We start from the raw sequence: 26527 nt of genomic DNA, 5'->3' as shown, positions 1-26527 counted from the left end.
TGCCTCTCTGTCTACTTGTGAGCTTTCTCTCTCAAATAAATAAATAAATAAAATCTTTAAAAAAAAAGGTTTAACAAACTTTATTCATGCAAAAGTAGACAAATAAAAGACCCAGTAATAAGTGATGAATAAATCAAGCCAATGGGAACCCCCAAGTCTTACAGACAATGACTGGTGGCTTTAGCAGAAGTCCTTCTTAGTTCTGACTTGAGCTTTGCATCATTCATGATGGTTTGGGCTCCAGCATTCTCAGAGAGACTGGGCTGCAGAGTTGTGGTCTGCAATATTTCTTGGAAACAGCAGGTAGAATGTAGTAAATAAGAATAAAAGATGTGGAGTTAGACAGCCTTAGGTTCAAGACTCGCATCCACAGACTAGGTCACCCAAGGCAAGTTACTTAACTTTTTCTGAGTCTCAGTTTCCTCTTCTGGGAACAATAAAACTTCTTTATAGGATTATTTGAAGGACCGCATCAAACAGTACATATACAGTCATAGGGAAGTACCCAGGGCAAACAGATGCACAATATCTAGTATTTGTTAATTTGACTATAACGGTCAGGAAATCATAGAACCAGAAATTTCAAGACCGTCTGTCTTCTTGGTCAACATGAACTGGCTTTCTTCTCTCTCAATTCTTCTCAAACCCAAGTCCAAATGATACAGATGCTTGATAATTCAGATACATCCTGAAGACATATCTCCATAAAGCATGACTCAAGCTCATCCAAATGACCAATCCCTCTGGAAATTGAAACCGTATTTCACTTTCCAAACAACTGCAGTCGCTCAGTACCTGGAGTAAATGTAGAACATGAAGCATCTCAGCCATGGCACATGGATATGGTATGTTTTGCCAACCATCCAATGACACAGACAAGGGCAAAAACTTTACCATTTGAGTCTCCAGCTTCAAAACACGGTTTTGTGAGCTGGGCTTGTGGATACCGCAGAATTACTGATGGTTCTGTGGACATGCTGACTTCTAAGCTCCAAGACCAGAAATTCTGATTTTCTCTAAAATGAGGCCCAGGAATCAGCATTTTTTTTAAAAAAGCAAGAGATTCGGATATACATCCAGGTTGCGAATCACTGATCTAATACAATCGTTCTTTTACTGTGTGTACTTTATTACACTTTCTTACATATGTTCTGTCTCTTTGAACTTCATAGTCACAGGGAGACTGGGAAAAAGGACTGAATACTTTTATCCTCATCTCCTGAACTCATTAGCTATTTCCTTTTGTATTTTGAGACTCTCACTGCACTAGATGTTTTAAAAATGTCTCCCTGCTTTCAGACCGTCTTTGGGTTTCATAAAACTGCACTTAGTATTTAAGACAGCAGTGAAGTATTCCTACTTTAAAACAGGAAATGGCAAGTAGGGTTGCCTGGGTGGCTCAGTCGGTTAAGCGTCTGTCTTCAGCTCGGGTCATGATCCCAGAGTGCTGGAATCAAGTCCCACATTGGGCTCCTTACTCGGCAGGGTGCCTGCTTCTGCCTGCTGTTCTCCATGTTTGTGGGATCACTCTCTCTCACTCTCTCTCTGACAAATAAATAAATAAAATCTTTAAAAATAAAAAAAAGAAAAGAAAAGAAAATAGCAAATAGGATTCGTCTAGTATAATACCCCCAGCTGATTGGCAGGGGCTATCTGGAGCACCAGGGCACTCTGAGAGCAAGCCCAGCTCAGGGAGAAGGCGAGCTGGTTCAGCGAGTGATGCCTGGCCTGAGTCCAGCCTAAGAACAGTCAGAAAGACGTCATCCCTTTCCAGCTCCACTTCAATGTATATTACCTCCAAGGGAGAAAGAATATTCAGAATGGATTGACAAGTGGTATTTACGTTTAAGGTTTTCATTCATACTTCAAGTGAGAGCTTGTTTTCCATTTTTGTTCTTTTCTTCACTAAACTGAAGGGGCGTTCAAGAATCTGTGTGCTCCTGGTCAAGATAAAATAGAAAACGATCTGAAATAAGATCAGAAAATGCTGAGGCTCTGGACCCTACAGAAGGGTGGGCACCAAGCAGCACTTCCCTTCTCCCACCCTGGAATGGAAGAAGCTGGTTTGTGTGGTTTCTTCCTGTTCAGGCATCCTCAAGGACAGGCTGCACATTGAATAAAGGAATCACTCTTGGCATTCCCTTTCTCAGCCTGCCTGCCTTCCCTGGAACTATCCCTTCTATCCTAAATGACCTTCCCCACCCTCCGCTGTGTTTTTACTGCAACCCATCCAATTATTTAAGATCCAAATCAAGAACTACCTCCTAACAGAAGCCCTGACAAAGAACTTGACATTCCCAGTTGGAATTATTCTTCTACAATATTTAGTGACTTTATAAAAGGACTCCTGACTGTCTGCCTTGTTATCTTAGTTAATTGTGTGTTTGTCTACCTCTCCCCCTAGTTGTGAGCCCTTGGAGAATAGAGAAGAATCATATTCCCCATCAGAGTCTCACAACCCAGCATATGGAGTTGCCCTCGTAAGGACTCAATTGAATTAAACTAGAAATGTGGCTAGCCTTTGTTCTATAAAAGAAAGAAAATAAGGTATGGGGTGAATCCTGCAAAGGAAAGTCTTCTCTGTGTTTTATGCTCTTCTTGATGCATTTGCATGCCGGGAAGCCTATGTGAAAAAATGCCCTCACCATTCATCCTCCAAGACTCTCCCCCTGCTTCTTCAAATGATGCAGCAGGAGCACTAGAGTCAGGGGGCCCCAAACTGAGGCATACTCAAGGAGATTTGGTTTCTGGGAAGACTCTTACCACCCTGTGGAGCATACGGGCTCTACTGAGAAGCCTAACCAGCACTTGCAAAGACAGCGCCTGCTAGGAGATGCCAGGGACGCAGGACCCAGATGCAAGGGACCCAGCATCCAGCCCTTCACCTGCCTTCCCTAGCCCCAAGAGATCAGAGCAGCTGGGCTCCTGTGCACAGATACCCATGCTGCCATCGGGCTAGACCCAGGACTCTTGGAGCAGGTGAGGGAGGCAGGAGGGAGGAGGCAGGCTGGGATTGAACAATGAATAGATGCCAAGTCTGAGACATCAGCAGCCACTGTAGACTGGGTTTGCTGCCTGGCCTTCATTTACTCCTGGGCAATGGGCCCACAACATAGTACTGCCCCCAAATCAGTGGGGGGTTCCTTGATAATGATCCCAAGACCAACTAGTGGGGTTTCTTCCCTATGGCACAGATAACCGAGGAAATGGAAGGAATGAAGGTCACACACATCATTTGGCTTTCTCCCTAAAAACTAATTCTTATAAAATTATAGAATCGTAAAGCTCATGTGTAACTATATGATCATATATTCCAAGCTCTTCACTTTACAGATCAGGAAACTGAGACCCAAATGTGCCAAGTGATTTGCTCAAGGGCTTCCATCTGGTTTGTGGTGGAGAGGGGGGATGAAGCACAGGCTGTCTACTCTCTAGTCCAGCATTATTTCTAACACAAGCTAAAATATACTAATTATTGATTACTAGCTTTTTACTCCACATAGGAAAGAAAATACATGAATTTTGATAAGGCACTGATTAAAATGATAAACCTATCCAAATGTTGTTCTCTAGGTTCCCTTTTAGCTCTCAAAATCATACTGGACAGACAGTTTAAGTTTTTGAGAGGAGGTTAAAGGAGGTTAAAGGAAGAATGGAACCAACGTTTACTGCATGCTATGTCCCATTCACCATTCTAGGCACGTCTAGATAGTTTACCATATTAAATCCTCACACAAATCCAGAAAGAAGGCATTAATACCTCTTCTTTTATAAATGAGGAAATGAAGGCTCAAAAGGTTAAGGGGTGTGCTCCTGGGTGGCTCAGTTGGTTGGGCCTCTGTCTTCGGCTCAGGTCATGATCCCAGGATCCAGGGATTGAGTCCAGCACTGGGCTCCCTGCTCAGCAGGGAGCCTGCTTCTCCCTCTACTCTTGTTCTTTCTCATTCTCACTCTCTCCCTCAAATAAATAAGAAAAATCTTTTTTTAAAAAAATGTTAAGGGATTGGTCCAAGAAATAAAGCTACTCAACGGCAGAATCAGGATTCAAACTCAGATCTGGCTCCTAGACCAGTGACTTCCCAGTGTTCCATGGCACTGTGCTCTGGGGCTTTGGGGACCCTATGATAGACACTACCCCACATATCAAATGAGGGTCAAGGCTAGGCAAGAGGGCAAGTCAAGGCCAGATGGTCACTGTGATTCCCAATGGTTTTGCCCCCATTCCACAGCCCATCAAGGTAAGTACCCGCCATCCCACACTGAGCCAAGTCTTCTAAGGTACCCAGCCTCTGGAAGGCTGTAAATTATCCTAGAGCATTCTCCCTTTGCTTGAGATTGGGGTTAAGAACTATACCTGCAAAGGGTTTCTCCTTGCCACACTCCAAAGGGGGGTTTCCTGACAGAAACACAGAGAGGAAAGGTCTGTACTCAGTGCTTAGTTCTAATGGGTCCCCTCCCTTCCTTACAAATATGCTATGAGGACAAATGAAGCAATATACCTGAAGTGTTTGAGAGCTTTCTAAGTGCGACATAAATATAACAATGGAGCTGCTGATGCTGATAACAATAATAACAATGGTGATGACGGGACTATATCCATGGCCATAATTTAAGGGAATATTTAAAATGAGAAAACCCAACCAAAATCAATCCACTGAACTTTATTTAGAAGAGAGGCTGCTAATAAAAATATTATGGGAATGTGGACTCCTGGGAAATAATGATGATTTCCTTCTATTAAAAGGCTCATCAGATCCATTTCCAATGTACACCTCAGTTATTTGTGGGCTCTTTGCCACTCAGTACAACAAATTTGAGAGAGAAAAAGAAAGAGAGAAGAAGAAAGGGGGTGGAGGTAGAGGAGGGGAAGAAGAAGAGGAATAAGAAGGGGAAGAAGAAGCCCACCATCCCTGCTGTGCCTTGAAACCCTGGGTTCCGGAGATACAAATGGCCTCCATTCCAGACCTATGGCCAGTTATTTCCATTTACTGAAGGGTCTGGCACTGGTGAAGCATCTGTCGGATGTTCTTCCTTATCTCATCCCCCACCCCCATCAGCAGCTGCTGTACAGCTTGAATTTAGAGTCAATAATGGTCAATAATAATATAGTCAATAATAATGGACTAATGCTGTCTTTCTCTGAGTGGGTAAGGTCACATTCCAAAGATGAATCTACCCAAGTGTAAGAACCCAACACAGAATGGACATGGAGTACCCCCTGCAGCAGCTAACAGCTGTTCAGATTACCATGTTTAGGGAGGAGGTGGGAGTAGTGAGATTAAAACCTAGGGGAAACAGTAGGAAGAGACATAGTAAGTAAAAACCAAACTCCAAAGAGAATGGGACAATGAGGAACTGGGCAAAAAGGTAGGGCAGAATCCTATCCCATACTCAAGCAGTAAATGGACCCCTATCATATCATTCTTCAGTTCTGTCCAAGAAATGGTAGGAGAAAAATGGCTACTCTAATGTTGTTTCTAGGCTGGAATGTTGGAAGCCCCCTAACCAAGTGCATTATCAGAAGACACACAATCATCAACAGCATTTTAGAACTTGCTGAAGCATCTTAATTCTTGGAAACATCTCTAAAAACAGCATGATGAAACAGACTGCAAGGGCAGTCAAGGACTGAGACTGGTTGCAGAATGAAATTGATCACCATGATTTTCTTTAAGAGATGGGGTGTGCCACTGAAAAAGGTTGGACAAGGAGCCCCTGGGGAATAATGCTGGACTCTTCGGATGGGTGCCCATGCTCTCACATTTAAGCAGCTGTGGTCTGGTCACCCTGGTTGGCCCTGCGGTGAACACAGGGCAGTTCCCTGTCACAGAGGAGGCCAAACCATGACAGCCAACCTGAGGATTCCCATCCAGGTAGTGGTACACCATGAATGTGCCATCTCCAGGTATTCTCAGTGAGAAGAGAGTTTTCAGGACATCTCAACTTAGCTACCACTCTGATTAACCTTGAAAATTCATGAGAAACTGCACCATTTTTATCAGCTCTCAGAAAGCAAAAATGATCTGTCCACTGGCAACCATAGGCTACTCCCTGTCCTTCTAATTCAGAGCTCCAAATACTGGATTCAAAAGTGTTTCTACCTTTAACTGAAATAACTAAGAAACATGCATGTTCCTTTGTGTTTTTCCTAAAGGTAATTTAAAGTATTGTTTTTATATTAAACCACAAGTGTATTGTGACTGAACACACATGTTAATGATTTCTTTAACATTAAACACTACCATTCAAACATGTAACATTTGTTGGGAGATGTTTTAGGCCATGACATCCCTGGGGGCCTTGTCCAGTTCCCTCCACCTTTACTTGGGCTAAAAGTTTGAAGAAACTCCATTCTGAGCTGGGTCCCTTCCTGGATGGTCTACTCTCTAGCCAGGGGATTCCATTTAGCCATCTGCAGTGTGAAGTTTAAAAAGCTTTTGATCTGGACACAGTCTATAGACATGTGGTTCAAGAAATTTTTCCCCAGAAGTCTTAAGGACAGAAGAGTCTTTCAACATTTAGGGTGATGGAACCCAAATCTCCATGTTGCAGAAGAATAAAACCCATGACTTCTGAAGGCTGATGCTAATTCCTAGGATTTCCCTGGTCTTTTGCCATACTTCCTCTACCTAACAGTACACAATGATTAGTAGCTCCTTTCTCATCCCTTTTTACTGTTCCCTTCACCTAAGTAATGCTTCACTTTCATTCTTGCCTCATCCCAACAAGATATTGGAACTTGCATACGAAGAAAATGAGGCCATTCCCTCTCCAGCTTCTCCTCACAGAAACCAAACTCTTTCCATAGGCATCCATTATGCAGACTCCACCACCCTTCTTCTTGCCAGTGGGAATCCTGCCACCTTATTCTAAACCCCACCTCTGCCTACTGGTAAATCCAGTGTGTCTGGGCGTGTCATGGTGAGAGACAGGGAATCACTGGCCATACCAGCTTCTCATTTCCACCAAAAGAATAGCTTTTGGACGTAATCACCCCAGAGATCTCTTCTACCCTTCAATTAGGCAAGTAAAAGATGCTACATTTTGCAAATGCTGCTCACACTCACAATAATTTGGCATGATAGTGGGTGATGCCCTGTGTTTCCTTAGCACTTGGCACTGTCCTCAATGCCGTCTCTGGTCTAAAAACATGTCAACAAAATCCAAGGCCACTTCATCTCCATTTAGTCGGGCCTCTACCAGAGTGACACTTCATTCCTTGGCTAAACAACAGACTCCCAGGCAGCGTGAGTCTGCAGATTAGAACATGACCCAAGAACCATCCTTGGCTGATATTAGGCCTTTCTGAGCTTCACTGGGATTCAGACCTCATTCTGAGCTGTCCAGCCCATCCTTGAGATAAACGGGGACTGTTGAGTCAAATAGTCTTGCAGTCAGAAACATTTTTTAATAAGAGAAGGAAGCGTTTAAAATAGTGGTCAATAATGTTTAGATTTACCACAAATTGCCATGTAGATGGCTTGTGCAAAGACAATCTGATCTCATTTCCAATCCTCAGATAAACATGGCTGTAATTTCTTCCTAAGAAGTGCCAGATGCTAAAGCATTCCTGTTGGGTGTCACATCTTGTCTCCAGAGAGCTTTAATTATTTTCAATATAGTTCTTGAACCACAGGTACCACCATTCAGTCACATCCACAAACTATTTAACTATATAATTCCATCATCCATGATATGGAGTGACAGCATGACTACAAGAATTTTTAAAGTACTTCTAACCATTCATTTATACCAAAAAAAAAAAAAAAAAAAAAAATTCTCAATGAGCTTGTATTAACTGTATGCACTTTGGTCTAAGACGCTCCAGCCTAGCTTTACTGGGAAAACAGAGTGAGTAGTAAAATACATGTTTGGTAATGTCAGCAAGATATATACCCTATTTACTCTATTCAAACTAGACCTTCTACCCAGTTCCAGGAGAAAGATGACCAGTAGGAAGGAGGAGGAAGGGGAAAAGGAAGAGGAGGAAAAGAAAGAGGAAGAGGTGAAGGAGGAGGAGGGGAAGAGAAAAAGGAGGAAGGGGGGGGAGGAAGAAAGATATCAATGGGAAGAGGAAGAGGAAGAAGAAGAGGAGGAAGAGGAAGAAGGAGGAAGAGGGGGAGGAGGAGGGGGAGGAGGGGAAGTGGAAGAGGAAGAGGACGGAGAAGAAGGAGGAAAGAGGAAGAGGAAGGAGAAGGAGGAGGAGAGAAAGGAGGGGAAGAAGAAAAAGAAGATGAGGAGGAGGGGGGGGAAGAGAAAGGAAGGGGAGGAAGGAGGGGGAGGGGAGGAGGAGGAACGAGAAGGAGGAGGAGAGGAAGAGGAGGAAGAAAGGAAAAGGAGAAGTGTTCACTTTTGAGTTCTCAGGAGAAATCCCCATAATGTAAGGACTTTCAGAAATAATTTGTCTTTACTGGACTCACCATCCACCCCCCCCGACTTGGAGAATGCCACGCCCGCCCAAGCTATGCCCCCTCTATCTCTAGAATGCATTACTCACCATAGACCACCTCAGACCGAACACCTAAGTCCAGTACTCCCACTCCAGACCCTTGCTCAGTGCTCTTCCCCTCCCAGATGTAGCTAGGAAGATCACGTGGGAGCCTCTCAAGTCAGCTCCCTACACATAAAGAGAAGAAATCATCTTAAAAATTTAGTACCTAATACTAGGTCAATCTGTAGTCAGGATACTTACTGCCTTTAGATACAGGTAAGTCTCTATGCAAAGCAGCTTTATACCATTTCTGTTTGGCCCGTTTCTGATAGAAAGAATCTTTCACCCTTTCTTCCTGAAGTGGCCCAAATCCATGCCTTTTAACCCCCTTCCCAAACGCCATTATCCATAAATCTAAGAAATACTTTAGTGCCCAAGAAGCTCCTATTTCTAGATGGCAGATGTATCAGTTTTCAGCTGAAAGTCACGTGATTCCCATATCCTCCAGTACCTTCTGTTAGGATATCCTATACCTCGGTCTTCCCCGCTACCAAATGGGTCACACAGCACGAACAGCATCTATAAGGAGGCCCAGGGACAAGAATCATAGCACCAGGGAAATGATGAGACACCAAGAGCAAAGATGTACCTTAGTGATCATTAAATAGAGCGGAACAGTGAGATCCAGAGATGGGGAAGAACTCACCGATGCCACAGAGCTGTCAGGGCAGAGCTGGGAGTCCCCACCCTGCGTCTCCTGTTTCCAGAGCAATGTTCTTTCTGCCACACAGGAGATAAATGCCTCCTAGAGCCGCCCTTACCTGGGGCTGCTTCTGGGGGCAGGCAAAGCCGCATCCCTCCTGGGGAGAGGGGGGGCATTTCTGACCCACGGCCAGGGGATGTCCAGCCACCTGGCATCCTGGCTCTAGCACTCTCCTCTCAGTCCCCATGTCTAGGTAAGGGCTTCCACTCAGCATGTGTGTAACGGAGAGCCACATGACACTGAAATGCTAAGTGAAGAGCAATTAACTTTTGCTTCTGAAAACCCACTTTAGCTTTCCCTAACTCTTTGGGGGCCATTTCAACTAAGCCAAACCTCCTGCACATTCTCCCTCAGCAATAAATTACCTTCCTGGCTTTAATTAGCTGCCGGAGTGCAAAACGGGGCTGGGTGCTGACGTGGCTGCTTTCCCCACAGGTCCCATTCTGTCACACAGACTCCAGGAGAATGGCAGCTGCGTGGAGGGACGTGGCGGCAGTGGACTCCTTACCGCCCACGGGGTGGGAGGGGGCCAATGCAGAAGTGGAAGCCAGGATGGAGCCAAATTCTGAAGGAGGTGAAATTGGGGGGGGGGGGCTCAGACACCCCGTCAGCTCTCCTGGCCCCCAGGTGATGTGTCCCCAGACCCATTTTCCCTCTTGCCAGTCTCTCCCCCTCCAAACAGCCCCCAGACGCGCACACACACTAGCTCCAGGTGGCCAGTACCTCATCTCCCGTATCATTTTCTTCTAAGGGAGAAATTACTGACAGAGCTTAATGTATTAGTCCTACCAAGAGAATTTGCTGTATAATTGTGAGCTTAGCTTGAATCCAAATGAAGAAGTCCCTAAGTATGTGATTTTAGTGACATCCGTGGGCTGAAATGACACTGTCTGGGAAAGAAAGTAAAAAGGCACTCTTAGCATCCCCACCGTCATTCTAAGCCCAAGATTAAGATCTGAGGTCCAGTTAACCCTACCTCTAACTACAGGTATGACCCTCGACAGGTCCCCTCACCCTCCAGCCCAGTTGCCGGGGAGAGAGCTATGATAGATGAGCCAGAGTCCCCTTAGGACCTAAAGTCCTAAGTGTGTGTGTGTGTGCGTGCGCACGCGCGCACGCGCGCACGCACACGCATAGGGGTGAGTGAGGAAGACACATCCAACCCAGTCTCAGCGCACAGTGTCTCCTCTCATCCCACCTGCTTTCTTCTAGAATCTTCCATCTGGACAGGGGAGCATCCACAGGAGCCTGAATGGCCCCACCTTGCTGGAGGAGGCAGTCCCCACCCCCCTACCCCCAGCAGGGACTGCACCCACATACCCCATTCCAGGAGCTGTCCTCCTGGCCAGGGAGGACCCTGGGGAAGGACCGAAGCCCCCTTCCTCCCCCTGTGCAACACACTTATGCTAATGGATGCTTCTCAAGGTTTACACCTCCTCTGACAAGCGAGAACCTTCCAAAGCCCAATTACAGCCTACTTTCTTCTGCCTTTCCTTTTGGAGGAGGGGGGATTAAAGGAAGAAATGCCACCACGAAGCCCCCAGCGTGGCCCCACTGTCGGAGGCTGGTGACAGGCCCTCCCCCTGGCTGCGTGTGCACCACACACCCCGGAGCTTGAGCCCCAGCCCTGCTACTGCCCTCCACGCCTCCCCAATTAGCAGCAGCAGGGCGGGTGGGCAGGTAGCCGGCCTGTCATAGCCGCCAGACAGGTCCTGCGCCCTGCCGTCCTGCCCCCACTGGCAGCTTCCTCCCTAGCCTGTCACACACCCCACACAGGGAGAACGGAGCGTGCCCAAGGAGAATGCAAGGACTGAGTGGGATCAGCCACTGCTGCCCTCCTCCTGGTCTCTGAGGAGTGCTGGGTAGCAGAAGGACCTCCCTTCCCCAGAGGCCAGGGAGATGCCAAGGGAGAGCAGGTCCCCCAGGAGTCCTAGGAAATGGATGACAGACGACTGCTCTGATGGAGAAATTTGAGCAGCCTGAGCCAAAACACCGTTAAATCCCCTGACCCAACTAACCACGCCCTTGCTCGCCACCTCCTCGGCCTTGCCACTTTTGCAAGGGCACTAGGCTGAGACCTAGGAGCGCCTCCGTGCCCTGGCATGGTGATCCCCTGTAATGAGTTGTCTGGCTCCCGGTCCCACAGATAAAGCCCTTGACCTCTTCCTGCAGGTTTGGCCTCCCTCCGGACACAGGCACCAAGCTGGCTTGGCCAGACTACTGCTACATCCCCAGCTATCCATCCCTGAGGGGACCTTCCTAACGGCTACCTAGTCAGTGCTCTGAATTAGAAGTCCTTACTCTGGCCAGTCTTCCCAGGGAACGCCCCACCCCTCTGAGGCAGACTCCAGGCCTGCCTGAAGCGCTGAGGGGACTGGCTTTGCAGAAAACCCGCCCATTCCTGCTCTTCCTAAAGCGAGGCTGCCCTCTGCACAGACAGCAACAGTGACAGGAATTGTGCCCCTAGAATGGAGTACTGTGGTAGTCTGGGCTCTCCTGAGCCCCTTGAAATCAACCCTCAGACGCAGGCACTATTGACTGGCCCCCCTCAGGATCCGTATCTGCCCTTTATCTTCTCCTTACATTTGTGGCTTTGTCCTTTTCAGGCTGCTACAACAGAGCACTGTCCACTGGGTAGTTTTGAACAACAGAAACATATCTCGTGATTTTGAAGGCTGGAAAGTCCAAAACCGAGGAGCTGGCAGATTCAGTATGTGGTAAGGGCTTGCTTCCTGGTTCATGGACAGACGCCTACTTCTCTCTATGTCCTTACAGGGTAGAAAGGGTCCCTTTTATAAGAGCTCCAATCTCCATCATGAGGGCTCTGATCTCATGTCCCGATCACCTCCTAATCATCTTGGTTGTTAGGATTTCAACATATGAATTTTGAGGGGATATAAACATTTATTCCATAGCAATCTGTCTAGAAAGAAATCTACTCTCCCTGGCACAGATTCACGGCTTGGGCTATAGTCAAAGAAGGCAGGGTGGGAGCCTGTGTGACCATGCTGGATATGAGCAAATCATTTGGGATGCCTCAAAGTCAGCACAAGGTGGAAAGAAGAAAAGGTGGTTCACGCCGGCAAAGGATGGGGTACGGATAAAGAATACGTGAGGGGCAGAAACTCCCAAAGGACAGGGACTGTATCTTATTGGTCTTCGTATTCCCCGTGCCAAGAGTATGCCTGGCCTCAGTGAACACTGAGTCAGCATATGTTTGCTGAATGAAGAAGGGATGGAGTCAAGCTAAGAGGCCAATGGTGCTCCTGGCCCCTTCAGCACTGGGAAGATTTCGTGTACATTCACAGTGATGGCTTTTAGCATCAGTTCAATGACCACCACTGCAATGGACGGCCCCACAAGGAAAGGAGACAATAAAGGCACTGAAAGGAGAGATCATGGTAAAAGCACACTTGGACCAAGCCAAGCTGTGTATTCCTCCCCTCCACCCTGTACAAGGACCTCTGTCATTTAGAGCAATTTAAGCAGCTCTAGGAAGTCAGTGTATGGTTCAGAATTTCTAAAATGGTACTAGAAGTGAGGAGGGAGGAAGGAAGGAAGAGAAAGAGAGAGAGAGAGAGAGCTGAACTGCTCCACACTGGTCGCTAAGCTACAGAAGTACTTACAAATATATAACCTTTCATTTGCATGTGGCAACATCCCCCCTTTGTAGAGGGGGAATATAAAGTTATGGAGATACAGATAAATAGAAACTAAACTCTGGCTCCCATCCATGGCAAGGAAGAATATATATCAAAATCATTAATTATGATCCAATTTGTGCTTGCACTGTGAAGGATAATCATTTGTTATCAAAGAGATGCCCTTCCCTTATTAAAGCCATTGAGACTCTCAGAAAGTGCTCAAGGGTTTGAAATTCTGTATTTGAATTTCACACATGCTTCTTACTACTGGGACCAAAACTCAATCAACACTTGATAGCGCTGACACCAACATTCAAGCCACAGGGGTCTTTACTCCTTCACGACAGAGTGACACATAGAACCCGGGTAGCAAACTTGCTCATTTGTTTTTCTCTGAATTCCTCTGTGTGTGCATGAGTGTGTGTGTAACAAGTGAAATAAGTTTAGATCTTTTTTTGTAATGGAGCAGTTGTGGGAATAAGAGGACCCAGGCCAAGTTGAAGAAGGGAACAATTAACCTCATCTCTCTCAAATGTCCAGGGCCCAGCTGCCATTCCTCACTTTCATGTCAAAGCCAAACCAACATGAACAGGTTGCTTGGAGACCAGGCTTCTCTTTCAACTCTGTACCCATGCCTTTGGCCCATGCCCAGGCAAGGGCTAAGTTAGAAGCCAGAGCTCAGAGGTCATTACCCTTTTCTTCAGAAGCTCTACAGCAGAGCCTTGATTCTGATTTGCCTTTTTTGTCCCCATTTCTGGTTCTGGGATTCAGGCTGAGTGAATGAAAGTCATCAGAATTCCCAACTTAGTTCACTGTGTCTCAGCAAGACTATATTGAGTGGCATCGATGCCATAGAATGGAATGCAGTGGACTAGAATACAGTTGGGAAGAACCCTACTGCCATCTAAAGAGACTTTCCTTTCCTGAAGCTTCCCCACTGGAAGCAATAAGTCAATAGCATACTATAGCCGACGGCATAGTCTATAGCCTACTTGACTGAAGGCCAAGTATTACCTATCTGCCTTGAAATGGGACTTGTGTATGTGGCCAAAGATAACAATAATATTGAATCTTGTCACAACCAAATGAGGTGCTAATGTCCATTTTATATATGAAGCAACTCCGACCCAGAGAGGCTAAGTAACTTGTTCCAGATCATACAGGTAGTAAGGGCAGAGAAGGAACTTAGACTTAGCCCTCCGTGCCTAAACTAGGCACAGGCAGGCGGGAGACTCCAACCTCTGCATGGAATATTATTAGTCTGGCACATTTCCATCCCGAGGGACTCATGAGACATGAACGCAGCACCACCTTCTTGAATTACTGACAGAGGAATTTCCTCTGTGATTTCTCCTGCTTTGGTATCAGGCATCTGAGCTGTCCTTGGAGCTGGCTCATGATGAGCCAAGGGCAGGTATAACTGCATTTAGCAGAAGGGAAGTCTGGGGCACAGAGAGATGTGATATAGTGAGAAGTCGGCGGTCAAACCCAGATTCTAACCCCCCGGTCACCTGGCGCGTGTCCTGAACTTACTGCCATGCCCCAGGGCATGGCCCTACTTCCTCCCTGCCCCCCAAGTGTGCCCCTGGCCAGTGCTGAGCTGTGACTGACAGACATAGACCTGGGGATCGAGCCTTTTAGATAGAGTTCTTGACACCAGATGCCTCTGGAGCAGGCAGACGGTGTGGGAGGGTGACTGATGGGGGAAAGAAGGACAAGGCCCTTTCCAAAAATAGAGTGAGAAGAGACCAGAAGAGTAGGTGGAAAGTCCCGGGAGAGTAAGGCAGCAGGCAGCAGAGCACCAGCCTGGTGGGAAACAAGAGCCTCCAGATAACCCATCCAGAGTGGCCAGGATGCCACTGGGATCCACAAGCCCCCCACTGCGCCCCACCTGTAAATTACCTGCATGGTTTCCCAGACACCATCAAACCCTGCGTCCCAATTCACAACCAAGCTCCAGAGGCAGTTTCTCAAAGGGGATTTGTGGGCCTTGGCTGGTTTGAGGTTTTGTCCCATTCCCCAACTTCCACTGAGGATTCTTTCTGAAATTCTCTAAACAGGAAAAAGTGAGAAGCATATGTTATGTCTCCTAGTGGATGTGGATTCTAAAAGGGACACTCTGCCTCCACTGGGACCCTGATATTCATGGTCCCTGGCTAAAACCTTGGCTCACCTTTCACTCAAGATAGCCAACTGCGCCTGCCATGTCCCGGATACCAGCTCAGGGCTCTGACACTACAAAGTAGAAAATGAAGTCACTGCCCTACAAGGGCTCACCATCTTCTAAGTTAGGAGTTTTCACTCAGCCGCTACAAATTTAGAGAGACCATTAACAACCAGTGCCCCAGTCACCCCTCCTTTGGCAAACCATGCGATCCTCTCTCCTTAGGGCCAGATGGTAGGAGCTGGCCGCACTGTAGGGAATAAAGATTCGATGTACTGATTGAGCCCCTACTCTGAGTCAGGCCCTGGGGCAAGAGGCTTGACAGATATTCACAAGGTCCCTCACTCTGTTCTTCAAGAGAGGTATTGTTATCTCCACGAAGAAATTGCGGCTCAGAAAAGTCCAGCAAGCTTCCCACAATCCTCCAGCCAGTCAGGGAAGAGATAGGATTTAAATCGCACACCCAGAATGTGATGGAATCGCCCCTGAGTAGAGTGGATAGCTGAATCACAACAGTAATTGAATAAACTGCCAGGACCAATTTTCACAGCATTTACTGAACACATGCAAAAAACAATGTTTAGATTGATGTTGTAAATGGGGACAACCTCTTTGGAGAGCAATGTGGCAATATCGATCAAAATCTTAAATGCACAAATCCTGCATGCCAGAAATTTCATTTATATGAATTTATCCAACTGTGTGAGGATGCTCAGTGAAGCACTGTTTGTAATGGAAGAAAGCTGGAATCAACCTGAGTGTCCATCAATAGATAATAGGTTAAATAAACTGGTTCATCCATAAAATGAAATATTAATACGATGCATGCATTAAAAAGTGTGAGGTGAGAATGTGGTACGAACATGAATACAAGTCCATAGAACATTCTTCAGTGAAAAAGCCAGTTGCCATATTATATGCCAAGTAGGAGCCTGCCTACGCTTAAAAGCATTTTATACAGAACACAGACATGCATATACAGCATATCCATGCTTAAAATATCTGGAGGCCACATATGGAACTACTAACAATAGCTACCACTAAGATGAGACAGGAAATGGGGACCTTCTAAATTATTTGGTCTGCTTTGATAGACCAAAGGTTTTATTAATAGATTAAAGGTTTTATTAGTAGGCAGATCACTGTGTTAATACCTGTTGGAAAGCAATCCTCCAGAGGAAGAAACTGGGAATGGGAAACCAAAAGCTTCAAAAGAGACCTGTCCCCGAGGAGGCAAGAGTCTCAGAATTTGAATTGAAGGTCCTCTGTAGGAGCCCATGGCAATCCATGACTGCTTGGGTAACTCGTATTCACTCTTACCCAGTCCTTACTTAAGAGCTGAGGCACCAGAAGGAAAGTAGAAAGATCGTGGTGGGCTCTGACAACAAAGATCTAGATTCAAACCTGGCTTGATGACGTTTGGGGGGGGTGCTCTTAAAACTCAACTTTCATCACTATAAAACAAGGGTAGTGCTGGAACGCACCACCTGGGATCACTGGGAGGGTTCACTGTCATCATAGTTTTTAAAGACCGGGTTGAAAACTAACAAAAGGAAGTAAAATCCCCCTTGACTGGTACCTCCCACTGGGGAGGCTGAGTCACGAGAGAGGATGGTCTCATCCCCACACTGACACCACCCTCTCCCCTCTGCAGTGCCATGACACGCAATGAAAACCATCAAGTGCCCACAAACTCTACAAAGAACATCACCCTTTTCAGTTCTGAACTCTGGAGTTGGTGATCTGGGATTGTGTGGCCATGGAAAATGACCCCAGTGCAAAGTGCCCTCCAACGAGGAGTCTTCTGTGTCGGCCTCTAAATCCCCAAGTAAATATCGGTTCATTGGTTTGTTGATTAAAATCACTGATGGTGTGTCTGATGGCTGCCAAGGGACCTGAGGAGCTGAAACAGCAGAGAAGCGACTCAGGAATCCCTCCACGACCAGCCTCACATGATTCCTAAACTTAGCTCTGCACTCATACCCTCTCCCTTCCTTTCTTCTCACTCATTTTCCTACATCTGCCTCCCAGGCCTGCCATGAGCCAACCCTCCCCACATTAACAGAAATACACTCCCTTAAGAACCTCCCTGGGCTGGAGAAAATAATAATTAACTTAATAGGCTGATAGAATTACATTAAATAATGATGATAATAACAGTAATATAAACTTTGGAAAAAGAAAACCGAGTTAGATCCTAATTCCACCACTTATTAGCTAAGTAATCTGGGACAACCAAACCTCAGTTCCTCACTAAATTGAGGTTGGTCATAAAACCATTCATGCAGTTGTTAAAAGATGGGTAAATGCACGTTACCAATGTAGTTATTACTAAACCACCACATAGTGAAAGTTTCCACGTGTTTGTCACCATGATCATCTCAATAAGCACCAGGAGGTGTCAAATGAGGAGAAATGAAGTTCTACAAGGCTAAACCATTCCCCAAAGTCACTCATCTGGGGAAGAGGACTTCTGAAACCAGGTTTTCAGCCAGTGACCCCAGGGTTCTCCCCACACTATGGGGCTCTCCAGTGTCGGGCTCAGGGGACAGGAAAGGCCATGTCTGTGGGTCTTGTCAGACCTTCCACCCTCCCAGTCAGCATCTCTCAGGAAAAAGCAACAGGATATAAGTCCCAGAAGTATCCTGGAAAGCCTTGCTGGAAAGCAAGGCTGTCAGCAGAGAAATGTGACGAGACAAGGAAAGCCAAGAAAGAAAGAGGGTTCCAAGAGCTTGCTTGGGGAACAATCAAATGCCAGCCCCACCAAGAGGCCTTTTAAAACCAACAGTGCTGAGTTTATGTTCAGCTTTCCAGAAAATTCCCAAGTGCTTCTGAGATCCTCCACCAATTCTTCAATTTAGAAACTCTTACTGAATGCCTTCTCTGGAAAAGACACAGGGCTGGGCCTCAGAGTGGCTCAGAAATGGGCTCAGTGAGCTCTACTACCTTTTATGTGTTATTGTGTACCCTAGGCATGTGTTTTCTCTGCAAGGAATATGTACTATATTAGGGAGAGAAGATGCAAATGCCAAAAATATAATTAAACCTTTGTTAGGAGGGGTTGAGATCCCAGGGCAGGTCCCAGCAGGATGAACTTTAGGCATCCAAAGAATGAGAGGGTTCCATTAGGCTCACAGAGCTGAAGACATACCCTCCTTCCACAGAGGCTCTGAGTGCAAGAATTCTTCTGGTCTGGTGGCTATGGCAGAAAGGACTTGCAGCAGTTTTCTACATTCAGGGTAGGCCTCAATTTGGAGTGTCACTATCTGACTTTTTAATTATATAATACAGTATAACAAAAAACATCAGACTGCATCAGATGTCTGCTTACTTAACTTTATGGGTAAGTAAACACATAAACACAAGCATGCGCATGCACGCTCGCACACACACGCACACACACACACACGTGTGTGTGTGTACTGGGCCACTCCAGAAAATACATTTTTTGTTATAGACTATGAAAAACACTTTCAAACTGGACTAGAATCAGGAAAGAGATGGCTATGGGGAACAGGTATCTTATTTAGAAGGAAAAGAATGAGCAAAGGTAAACACTAAGGAGGACAAATCATCTGGGAGAGATCCCCACTTCTCACACCCCCTCCTGAGCAAGCCAGACCCACCCCACTGACTGTGGAGTGCCCCCTTCCAGGCTCCCTCCCCACTCTTCCCACCCCTGCCCCCAAACCCTTCCTCCTCCACGTCAGCAAGGACCAGTCCATGACCCTGACCTGTGACCCCTGCTTCTCTGATCTCCTATGGCTCCTAGCACCCCACACCAAGGACACCATTCTTTAAGCATTTTGTGGTCAAGGCTATGTACAGAGTACCCAAGTCCTGGAGTAGCTGTGTGACTTTGAGCAAACCATCTGAGCCTCTACTTCTTCACCTGACAGTGATATATGGGCACTGAATGTATCTCTTTGTCTCATTTATAATTTTGTAAATATCTTTCCAGGGAGAACCCTATCCCCTACTGATTTTGTAAAAATCCACACACACACACACCCCCAGGGTGTTTTAAATAGTGCTGGACACAGGCTAGATACTTAATATTATTACCTAACTTGAAAGCTGTGCCCAGGGAAAAGAACACGGCGACACCATCACCATCTTTGCCCACATGACAGTAGCAACAGCCAGGATGCACCCAGCAGAGCAGAGCCAGCTTCATAAGCACAAAGTCCCTGCAGAGCCCCAACCTCTGCCCCTGAACCCACTCCCACACTCCAGACAACCTTGGTTTGGACTCATGCTCTGCTTGTCACTATCTTGAAGGTCGTCATAATTTTCAAACAAGGGGTCCCCATGTTCAACGTGCACTTGTCCTGTCAAATTACACAGCAGGCTGTGACCACATCTCCAAAGACCCACTAACACTTGCCTTTTCAGAATGTGTTGACTTTTAAAATTCCCTCTTCCAGGGGTTACCATAGATGATATAGGCCAGGAAAGCATGTATATAAAGATATCTCATCTGGTCAAGGGCAAGATCCCATGTGAAGCGGCCCACCTCCCCGACCTGGGAGCTTCTCTCTAATGGGAGTTTGCAAGGTTTTGGGGTACTAGCGAATGTTCTTTGTGGGCAGTAAGCACTGAACCCCTTCTATTCACTCATGGTGCTTTCCTAGACCCAGAGTCAAGCCAACCTTGGCGATCAACACTAACCAAACTCCTCACAAAAGGAATCTAGAAAGAAAGGCTAAGGGAATCTAAATCATTCCTCTCTCCTGCAAATAGGGCCTATGCACTCCTATGAGCCAAGTCTGAAGTGCAAAACTTGAGGGCATTAAAAAGGAGGGGGGCCTAAGTCCTAGTGCATCCCTTGTCCTCCAGAAAAGCCAGAAGCAGATGGCCAAGCAACATTATTTCATGGAGATGAAGGTCCTGAGAATTCACAGAAGGAAGAACAGGGATGGGGGAGTGAGGATAAGCCAGTATTTCAGGAAAGGGAACAGCATCAGCAAAGGCTCTCCAACGTGACCACAGCACCTTGTCTGCAGGGAAAGCCAAGGAGAGTGGCCACTGAAGCAGAAAGAGGTGCTCAGTTGAGGGAGCAGGAAATATAACTAAACCATAGTGTGGGACCTACTGGGGAGGGCTTACATGCCAGCAACAGTGGCTGGACTTGGTCTGACAGATGACAAAACAGATCAACCCACACCTGGTTCTACCTGGGGAGAGAAGCAGGATGACACTACCTGCAAGGCTGGGCTCCCGCGTGCAAGGCCACCTGCCCCAGTGTGTGTGCTGTGCCTGGTCTGCACCTGCGGCCTGGAGCCAAGCCAAGACATATGCACATCCCACAAGAGAAAGGAGCCTTGGGGCAGAGACACCCCAGCTCTGCCTTCAAGAAATTCTCTCCCCCACCACCTCCCTGTGTCTCGGTCTCTTCTGCCCTCTCTGAGATTCCAGCTGTCCTGTGTGGGCGGCTCAGCCAACTCTGGCCAGATTAATCCCATCTGCCCCAACTCCATACCATAATGTGTATGGTACATCACAGTTTGCAAAGTACTTGTCACAGATTGTCTCATTTAATCCTCAAGAGCCTTGGCTGGCTGGCTGGGGGATCCAGGGCTTGAAGTTGCAAGCAAATGATTCCAAATGCTGACCAATTCCACAAGCCCCAAACAAAGGATCCTGGCCATTTAACTCTCTGTGCGCCTATGTCCTCATCTGTAAAACGGGCATGATGATGGTACCTACCACATAGGATTAAATAGGTTAACAAATACACAGCTTTTAGAGTAATGTCTGATACACACTCAGTAGATGCTAGCTCCGCTCACCCTCAGCATCCTCATCAGTATCCTAACAGTATTAGCGTTGTTACTATGGCTACATTATGGGAGGATCCATGGAAGCAAACAAGCTGTGTTTTATAGGAAGCAAACCAGCTTTGGCTTCCAATCCCACAACACGGGGTCCTTTGTAAAGGAAGCACCTTGGTCCTGGGGCATGGAAAATGCAGGAAAGAAAGTATTTTTGATGGTAGGAAATGTCCAAATATCCCAGAGCTTAACTGTGAGAAGGGGATCCACCCGTGGCCCTTCTTCGGCTTAAGTAATACTCAGTCCCCTTACCTACTTCTTCTCTGGGCTGAGAATCCAGGGAAGAATGACGGTGTTTTCCCATGCTGCTACCAAAAATAAAAATTAAAACATAAATGTTACAGATCAGAGCTGGAAAGGACTTTGAGATCACTTGGCTTGATGCTCATGTTCTCAGAATGCAGACTCTGAAGCCTGGACAGGAAAGTGACTCAAGTCAAGAAAGAGGAGCAACGAGGAGCACTTGGGGCCTGACCCAGCCCCCCCACTCCTGGTCCACACCTTTTTGTTTGGATCCATAGTTGTTATTGGGTTTGTTTTATTTTTGTTCTTCTTCTGCTTAGCTAATATTTCTCTATTTTCCAATTTTAAGAAGATATTTCAATGAATTTTTTTAATATTTTATTTATTTATTTGGCAGACATAGATCACAAGTAGGCACAGAGGCAGGTGGGGGGGTGGGTAGTGGGGGAAGCAGGCTCCCCGCTGACAGGGAGCCAGATGCAAGGCTCCATCCTAGGACCCTGAGACCAAGACCCACGCTGAAAGCAGAGGCTTAACCCATTGAGCCACCCAGGTGCCCCAATGAATTTCCTTTTTTAATCTGGAGATTGGAAAGACAAACTTAGAAGAAGGCTGTAGAAATTGTTAAGGGAGGCAAGGAACACACAGGTGCTTTGTATTTCCTTTCCTCTTTGAGCTGCTCCCAGATCAGCTGCTCCTTCACAATCTATTGGCTTAAATCCATAGCAGCAAAGGCTCGAGATGTGGTCCACTGCCTGTGGTGGTGAGGGGAGAGGGCAGGGTGACCATCAGAGCTCAGGGAGCTACTCTGTCAGACACCCCACCAAGAAGGTCTCCCCCAGAGCAGTGGGGTTCCCTGCTTTCCTGTGAGGGGGTGTGGTGGGTGTTCTGTCTCCAAGCCAAGCTGGCCCATCAGACCTAACACTTCTCTTCTTGAGACTATGAACAGCTCTCAGTGGGGAAGTTCAAAAAAACAGAAGCATTGTAATCAGAAAGACCGTGGATCTGCTGATCCCCACCCCATCCCTCCTACACACACATACACACACACACACACACACACACACACACACAATACCTAAATTTTATAGTGGTTTCCCTTTATTTCAAATTCATCCTCCTTGGGGCAGCCCACAAGGCTCTCCTTTGAACTCACTCCCTGTCCCCACTCCTCTCCTCTCCTAATGCTCTAGCGAGGCTGAACTATTGGTAGTTTCCCAAGTACACCACACTGTAGAATCCTCCTGTGCTTCACCCCTACCCGCAACTCCCTCTCCATTAAATCCCGGTGCGCTCTCAGTCATCCCTCAGTCCTTCCCAGCCATCACCTCTACTGACTGGAAAGATTCTCCTCTGCTAGAAAAATTTCCACTGCCCTCAAATATGCGGCTGACATGCCTGTCGTCTGTGAGTATGACCCTCCTCCAGCTAGGGCACTTGTCATGTTCTTCTATTACCCCTCGGGGGATCACGTCCGCCAAACCAAAGCTGGGAATACAATGTTCCATGCACACAGATGTTTTTATGGAAAGAGAATGTTTTAAAGTGGTGTGGTCCCTGAAAAGCCAAGACCTAACATCACTGTAGTGAGAGTACTGCTCATCGAATGACTCCCCCATGTCTACCTTCTCCACTAGTGAGCTTTCCTGGGATATTGAGCTCAGGATGCCTGGCACCTACCATAAAGCCCCATGTGTTTGACTGACAGATGGATCCATGGGTCGGTTCTCTACCTTACCGCCATTGCCAGTGGAGGCAGAGCAGTACTGAGAAGCAAAGGAGAAAGGAACAAAAAGGGCACTCTACCTTCTCCTTCATTCTCCCTTTACCCATCCCAGGAGAAGTGGTCCTTCAGACCATCATGTACGCTCTGAAGGCCACAATACCTGTCCTACATAGGATTATGGGGAGAAAGATGCAAGAAAGACCAGTACCATAAAACCTTGGGCCACATAGGATGCATGCAAATGAAGACAGTCTGTTAGCACGTGACAGCCTCCATGGCCCACGTCACTTTAGTATTGAGAACTGAAAGGACGAAGGGAGTGTGAAGAGAAGGCAAACCTCCCAGAAAGCCACTGGACCTTCTCCTGGCTTAAGGTGACCCCATAAAACCCAGAGACCTTCCCCAATACCACATCCCCCGTCCCACCACCTCCAATTCCCCCAATACAAGTGCAAAATTAAAAGTACTAGAAAAGCCCCTGCTTAGGTTCTTTTTAATTACACGTGCACACATACACACACACACACACAGAACCACCCCTGGGTTTTGTCTGTTGTACTTTTGTTCCCGGGTCTGTTTGTACTTATTCCGAAATTACATAATTAAAAAAAGTAATATTAGGTAAATGCGCACATCAGCCTGTCAAGCCTGCCTGGGCCAACCTTCACTTGGGAGCCCCAGTGACAGCCCCTTTATTTCTTTACTTGTTTTTAAGCGCAAAATATGTCACACCTGGAAGTAATTAGCATAATTTTTACTAATTTATAGCTAATTACACAATTACTTTTCTATGAAAGGTTCTGGAAAGACACTTGAAGTAAGTTTCACCAAATCTAGTGGCAAGAAATTGCTTGAAAACATTTTGTTAGCTTCAAACATTGAGGAGGAGGTGGGGGGGGAACACCCAATGAAGTAAATCTTTCCTATTTCAGAGTGTTCAAATATGACAGGGATATAATTTCTCCAGTAATGCGCAAAGCAGAACGCCTAAGTGTCCCTGCGAATCCAACTCAACCAGAGACTGCTCTAAAAAAAGGGGGGGTCCCAAAAGAAGCGTGGTTGAGAGCACCCAGGACAGAATCTAGATCGTGACCCTACTTGGTTCCACAGCCACGTGACAGCTCTCCTGCCCAGAGTAAACTCACCTTGTAGCAGGATGTGACCCCTGGCAGGTGTCTTGCTCAGCTCCTGAGAAACTGGGGGATCAAGCCTTGGGAAGTCACCTGCTTTCCAAGTCATCCAGGAGGCCAGGACATGAGAACATCACACTGTCTACATGGTGCAAACACTCTCCAAGCCACTTCATTTAATGAATATTTACTTTTCTTTTCTTTTTTTTTTTTTTCTTTTTTTGAGAGAGAGAGAGAGCATGAGAGGGGAGAAGGTCAGAGGGAGAAGCAGACTCCCCATGGAGTTGGGAGCCTGACGTGGGACTTGATCCTAGGACTCCAGGATCATGACCTGAGCTGAAGACCGTCGCTTAACCAACTGAGCCACCCAGGCGCCCCTCAATGAATATTTTCTTAAGTCCCATCGTCAGCGGGAAGATCTCTAAGAACGATTCCTGTAATCACTTCTGTAATCCTGCCAAGAAGGGAGCCATTAGGCCTCTCTACCAAGAAGAGTCTACTGAACACAGCTTTGGGCAGAGGGAGGAACAAAAACGAAGCAGCCAAGGCTACTCTGCCCTTAGGAGGCTGACCATCGAGAGAGGCCAGAGCCACAAGGAGGAAGCACATGGCCTCGTGTGGCAGTCCAGGTCTGGCCAGCTCCCCCGTGGGCAGCACGGGCTGCAAGTGTCTGCAGAAATGGAAACAAGAGCCAAGGAAGAGATGATGGGAGTCCCCACTGTATATGACGGACAGGCTGGGGGGGGGGGAGGTGAGTAAATCTCCCAAAATTCCCTAGCAAGAAAGGATGGGAGGGAGCCAGGAGGACCCTTAAAACCTAGAGATAGCCACCAAGGTCCCTGGAAGAGCCCCTGAGACTGAATTTTGGCCTGTGCCTGTCCTGGGGCAGCCTACATGGTGACGGTCAATAGAAGAGATGGACACGGAGCCATCGGGACCAGTAGGAGGCAGGTTCACAGACAGGGGTAATAGCACCCCAAGGAGGCAAACAAAGATTCCTCAGGAAGGCAGAATCTAGGAGCATGCAGGGGTCTCTTGCCCTCCAAAGAGCCACAGGACATAAACAGACACACTGTATGTCTGTGGTATTAACACTTCACATTGAGGGTTACGGGGAAAGACTGGCTGAGATGTCAGGGACAGGGGAGAGGCAGTGCGTGCTCAAGCAAGCGTGAAAAACCTAGCCACAGAAGGCACTTCTCCACCGGGGTGGAAATTCCTAGAAAATGGGACCTCACCCTCCAAGTGGCTCTGCTGCCATCCCCATCTCCTGAGGGCTCATCGCTCCTTCCAGCACCATGAGTATCTAAACTTGCCCGTGGAAGTACAGAAATTTACTGGTTTACAAGGCAGCTCTGGGCCCTCAATGGGGAGTTTCCGGCAGGCAGAGGCCGAATGATATTCCCATAGCTCTGCCCCTAGCACCCAGAGCAGCAAAGCCACAGGCCCGCAGTGAGTGGGAGTAAATCTGAGTCCAGTTGTTCTGTGATCCGAGGTCTTGCCTGAAGAAACTCTGTCAAGGTGGGAGCAAGGCATATGGAAGACGTCCGGTTCCTGCCAGGCTCCCCTCAAGGCTACTGAGAGATTCAGGCAAAAGAATGTCCTCTGCCTCCCCACTGCCTGGGAGAGTAATGTTAATGGCTTACACTTAGCATATTTCTCTTTGTTTCTTCAAATTATTTTCAGAGCTACTGTCATTTGACCCTTCCAAAAACCCAAGAGGCAGGTCGTGGAAGTCCTTAATGGCTGCTCTTTCCAGGTCCCTCATTCGGTCATTAGGCAGGCGCACCAGTGGCCTTGACGGTGTGGTGTTCTAGCACAAGAACAAGATGGCCGAGGCCCTGCCATCTTCTCACATGCCGTCCCCAGAGAGGACATGAATAACAGGATAGGCACCATCCTGATCTGTGCTTTAAGAGAAAATGAAGAACAGAGTAAAGGACAGAGGTATGTCAGAGCCTGCGCTCTGCAAACCCTCCCCACAAACACTCCGAAGGAGCACAAGCTGGCCATGCAAAGAGCTACAGACAGACATCAAGACGCGCAGAGGTTAAAAAAGTGGCCCTGTCTCCTACAGCCAGGGGATGGCAGGTCTCCAGGCCCGACCTGCACCAGACCTCCCCGCTCTTTTCAGACTTCCCGCTGTGAATCCCCTCGCCTCCCCTTTCCCAAGAGGAAAACTGAATCACAGGAAGGACAAACACACACACACCCACACAATCTGCTACCTCCAGAGGAAGCAGCAGACAGACAGGCAGAAAGGCGGTCAGAACACACAGCCAGAGCACCCGCCAGCCCCAGCCCCGGCCCTGCTCTCTGGTGGGCTCCTCTCCGAGGAGCGCGCCGAACCCCACTCCTATGGCCAAGTGGACGGCCTGGGAACAGTGTTTATTATTCATCAGACATGATGAGCCCGTTCAGAGATTTCAAAGTCAGCTGGTGGGTCCATTAGAAGCCATCAAGGAAGCTTTGGACAATTCCCAGGAAGGTTTTGACAGAATGTGGAGAAGCCTGGTGGCTTTCCCCAACTCCCAAGTCAGAGCTGAAACTTCTTCATCCCTCGCTCCACACCCCCACCCCAGGGCAGAAACC

General features: G+C 47.2%; 2 long non-coding RNA genes across 2 annotated transcripts in view; both read right to left on the bottom strand.

Moving 5' to 3' along the window:
- The window catches only part of LOC309855336, a 114731-nt gene that overhangs the window by 81863 nt on the left and 6341 nt on the right, over positions 1-26527 (bottom strand). The window lies entirely within an intron of this gene.
- On the bottom strand, positions 767-9175 carry LOC309855338. Its single transcript, XR_014306731.1, has 3 exons — positions 9138-9175; positions 1844-1940; positions 767-795 (listed from the first exon to the last, which is right to left on the bottom strand). It is a non-coding gene; the product is annotated as an uncharacterized lncRNA (long non-coding RNA).

The sequence above is a fragment of the Mustela nivalis genome (assembly GCF_964662115.1).
Source record: "Mustela nivalis genome assembly, chromosome: 20".
Classification (NCBI taxonomy): domain Eukaryota; kingdom Metazoa; phylum Chordata; class Mammalia; order Carnivora; family Mustelidae; genus Mustela; species Mustela nivalis.
This window is presented reverse-complemented; position numbering and strand designations above follow the sequence as displayed.